The sequence below is a fragment of the Mustela erminea genome, chromosome 1 (assembly GCF_009829155.1).
Source record: "Mustela erminea isolate mMusErm1 chromosome 1, mMusErm1.Pri, whole genome shotgun sequence".
Lineage (NCBI taxonomy): Eukaryota > Metazoa > Chordata > Mammalia > Carnivora > Mustelidae > Mustela > Mustela erminea.
In genome coordinates this window covers 180,384,744-180,389,651 of record NC_045614.1, presented here as the reverse complement: position 1 = coordinate 180,389,651, position 4,908 = coordinate 180,384,744, and the positions used below count along the sequence as shown (strand labels likewise).

At 35.4% G+C, this 4,908-nt stretch overlaps 1 pseudogene; it reads left to right on the top strand.

Annotated features, from left to right (window-relative positions):
• The first annotated feature begins 1,160 nt into the window (after nucleotides 1-1,160).
• Nucleotides 1,161-4,639, top strand: LOC116591738 (annotated as a pseudogene).
• The last annotated feature ends 269 nt before the right edge of the window (nucleotides 4,640-4,908 follow it).

Below are 4,908 nucleotides of genomic sequence, written 5' to 3'. Positions count from 1 at the left end.
TTGCATAACTTTAATAGTGTTGTATCCCAAGGAATAGGGAAGCCCAACGAGAAGGAGAGAAATAATGGAGCAGACATTTGATGGAGCAGTAAAAAACAGTTAGGAATTAATCTCATCATCTTGTATGGGCAAGGTTGTGGTACTCCAAAAACAGTTACAATAGTAGCATCAAAGAGCAATGATCATAGGTTGTCATAATATAATAATGAAAAAAAAAAAAAACAGAAATATTGCAAGAGTTACCTAAACATGACACGGAGACACCAAGTGAACAAATACTATGGGAATAGCACTGGCAGACTTGTTTGCAACAGAGTTGCTACAAACCCTCAATTTGTATAAAACACAGTATTTGTGAAACACAATAAAGCAAAGTATAATGAGGTCTGCCTGAATATGACCCAATCTTCCTGATCATCTAGTAATCCAGTCATTCAAGTTTCACCTCAAGTTGGGGTAGAGGGAAAAAACTAAAACAAAACAAAAAATCTTTCAAAACTTGAACGATTTTTTATTTAGTTTTTTGTAATTTTTTTCTTTACAAAATTGCCAAACACAACTATTTGCCACAATGTGGTAAAACACACACACACACACACACACACACATACACACACACACAACTTAGAAGACCTGAGTTTTATTGTGGTTTTTACAATTAAGCAAATTTAGATGAGCAATTTAATCCCCGAATGTCATTTAATCATTTGAAAAAATGGTGAATTTTGTGATCCATAGGTATTCTTTAGCTTCAGGAAATGTTGATATACATAGGTCAAGTTAGTTAAAATAGTAAAACTGATCTAAATGTGACTATATTGCCTGAGACCATTCTTATACATGAAACACACTTTTTATGATAAACTGTCCCAAAAAGGCATCAAAGCAAAACAAAACAAACAAAACAAAACAAAACAAAAAAAACCGAGTAGTTGTTTATAAAACTATTTATAAACAACTTACTACTTAAAAATCAGCATGACTATTTCGTTCCTAAACTGTAGCTACATACCTAAACACCCATCCTCAAATACTTGAATTTAAAGCCCAATTCAGTGTCAATATCTTCAAATAAAAATTAGGCAAAACTTCCCATTTTACCCCCAGTGCAATGAAAGTTTACTATATGAATTATATCTACAAAATAAACATCAAGAAGGATGAGTACCGATGCAAAAATAGAAGCCAGTGATTGGTCAGGACATAATGGTTATGGAATTAAAGATACAGAAGAGCTAAATTGTGTCCAACTTTCTCAGGTGAGGCAAAAGGGGAATTTTGAGGCAAAAGAGCAATTTCCCAAGGCATTACTGTAGTGAACGGAGATGTAGACTGCTGTAGTGCCCACTATATGACCATTGCCTAAATAACCCCAACAAGAAAATCTTTCAGAAGTGGCACCTCCAGCCATGGGCAGTGACATAACTGACTAGTTCATTAAAGGTGCACAGGAGAGGTGCCTTGGTGGCTCAGTCTTTAAGTGTCTGCCTTCAGCTCAGGTCATGATCCCAGGGTTCTGGGATCGAGCCCCACGTCAGGCTCCCTGCTCAGTGGGAAGCTTGTTTTTCTCCCTCTCCCCTTGCTTGTGTTCCTGCTCTGTCTCTCTCTGTCAAATAAATAAATAAAATCTTTAAAAATATAAAGGGTCGCATGAAGGCTACCATTCATAGATATTATTGAAGTATTATGAAGTGGGATCATTGGATATCCACACCAAGTGGAATATATAGGTACAACATGAATGATGTTGATGAATCTGCCTGAATTCATCTTTTACCAAGTGATAAATGAAAAACAAAAACAAGAAAAGCCTATCTCTATAAAATAAAATTCAAACTAAGTGTAATTCAAATGGCACTTCTTTCTCAAAGCATCAGCTAATCTTTGCAGTCAGATAGTCTCAATCTTGTTTCAAACTCCAGATATCATTTGGCTGTTTTTTTTGTTAATGCCACTTGTCATTATTATTGTATTATAGTGATTTGTGGGGTTTTTTTCTGACTTCATCCTATCCTTAAACTTGCCTATTTAATCCAAAAGGACAGGAATTATTCATCATAGCTTTCAGTGTTGCACAGTAGCTATTACATACTTAAATGCTTCTTGCTTAAATGGATGGATGAATAAGTATTCCAGCTTAAACAAAGTAAAGGTAAAAGACAGAAATCAACCCCAATAATAATACATCTTTTTTAAATGGTTATACTAGAAATGGAAGCCATACTTCCATTATATCTGTAAAATGTTATCTCTTTAAAAAAAAAAAACTATGAAGACATGAAAAATTAAGACTGATAAAGCTGGATGGGTGGTGGTGGATAAATGGGTTCATATGTTATCTTTTCCATTGTTCTACATATTTGAAATATCTCACAACTTAAAAATCTATGAGACACAAGGCAGTGTTAATACTTCATTCTATGCACAATAATATATAACCTAGACCCAAGTTGCTTGTCTAATATAACTATTTTTTAAAAACAATGTAGCAATATGACACTAATCTGAAGATAATAAGGGACATAAACATAAAACCTATCAGAAACCAGCATACAAAAAAGACCTCTGAAGTAAACAATTTACATGACCAAAAAGCCACTTTTTTAACACACTATCCTACTAAGTACAGCTACTTAGCTCTCCTAGCTATCTAACATTCAAAGGCTCAAATGTTTAAAATGGACACAATAGGAAGGCTAGGGAAATATAAAATTTATAGTTATCTAGGGATAATTTGATAGAATATATCATTTGGGAAGCTTTACTATGCACAGGATAAAATTCAGTGATCAAAATGGGGATAGTCAGTTCTTCCAGGTGGGGAGTGAGGCAGTCAGTTCTATTCCATACAATTTTTAAGAATTCAGAAACATGGGATGCCTGGGTGGCTCAGCTAAGAGTCTGCCTTCAGCTCTGATCAGGATCCTAGGGTACTGAGACTGAGTCCAGTATCAGGCTCCTTGCTCAGAGGGAGAGCCTGTTTCTCCCTCTGTCTGCCACTTCCCTTGCTCATGCTCTGACAAAATCTTAAAAAAAAAAAAAAAAAAAAAAAAATAAGAAACATAGGTTTATATATCAGAAGGAATTCTACTATTTAAAAGTTTTATTAAAGTTTGAAAAAAAAAAAACTGACTATATTCCACATATTTGGAACATCTTATTTCTCAGTAATTCCACTGAGGTCAAGTCAACTAAAACAATTTTTTGAATGCCATAAATTACTTATAAGGTACAACTATGATGGGAAATTTTAATGAATTCTAAGAACTATTAAATGAAAGAATCTTCAATAAAGCCTGTTTTGTGGAATCATGTTAACAAGGTACATTATTCAAATACACAAGTCAATTGACATATGAAATGAAAATTTCACTGAATGTATTTAGAGAAAATGAAAAAACTGGAGAACTATAAAGGGCCTGTTCTTCAGAGGGAAGTGGGTTATAGCACGTTTTCTGAAGAATGTCATTCTATTCAAAAGCAATAGAATGCCTCTGCCCAAAAGGATCTAAAACAAAGACTCTGATATTAATATTTAGCCCTACCATCAGCTTTTAATCAAGTGAGCATGACATAACCTAGCAAAAGTATTTCTCCTTCATTAAAAAAAAGGGGTGGGGGGAGAAATCCCAGTTTCAAAACAAGAGCTACAATAGCAGGCAAAACCACAAAGATTTAAGAAGCCAAAGAAAACTACTCATAAAATGAATACATGTATTTTTAGAGTTTTAAGGATCTTTGAGCTTCACTTAGTCCAAACATCTTATTTTACAGTTGAAAAAAACGAGACTTATTACTGATTATTCAGTGTCAAATATAAGACTGAAACCCAGAGCTTCTGACTACCAATCTACTTTGACAGGATACCTTGCAAAACTTACAATAACTTAAATAAAAACTGAGTTGAACTGTTTTGTCCCTCTCGGCACACCATATGAAAACCTGGACAGAGAAGGTCACAGATATGGTGGCTGTTAGGAGCAGAAGCTGACAACCACATTTGCAGGTCTGATATGTGCATCTGTAACTGCATGCAGCTAAAACACACAAAAAGCAGCTGGTAAAACGAGAACAGCTCCCCCCATATGCTGCACCACCCCTGCAGCCTTAATATGTTGAAGGGCAGCCCGGTCATCTACAAATGGGCCATGCATCCATTCACACTAGAACTGGCCATTATACTCGCTGATGCAAGGGTGTGTATTTGTTTGCAAGAAATGGGATAATGGATACAATGCAATTTGCAAAAGGTTCTAGGCCAAGAAAATTGCTTATCCCCTGGGACTGGCTACTTTAGGAGCAAATGTTTGCTACCCAATTCAGTCAGTAATCATTGCAAAGGTAACTGGGGAAAAGGGCATATTCTATAAGCCAGCAAATTTATGAAGCAGTTAAATCACTGTGGACAAAAATCAACAAGCGAGAGTCATTTCCTAAACCCAAAGAGAAAGCTAAGCTAGGAAATTCTGCTGAAACAGAAATATCTGAAAAAACAACTGACAGCCTGAAATACTCAGTGCCCTTGTCAATAGAACTCAACTCTGAAACAAAGACAAGATCAGAATCCACCTCAGGTGCTACACGGATTATGCCTGGCCCCAAGCTCGTGGATCACGGCAGTCCCATCCAGAAAATGTAGGTTATGTAAAGCAGTAGAAGCTGAAATAGTCTGCATAGAGAACTAGAAGATGTGTGAAGTAGAAAATAATGATGAAAAAGTCATGTAAAGGTTAACTGTGACACAGAGAGTATAACTTTTTTTTTTTAAACAGTTTTTCTCTCACATCTTCTAAAGTAATGTATCGTTGGACCCATCACATAAGGGATTAAAACACAAACTGTGAATTTAATCCCAGCAATATTAAAAGACTGATGAAGAGGCAGAAGTAGAAGTATTGGGAAGCATTT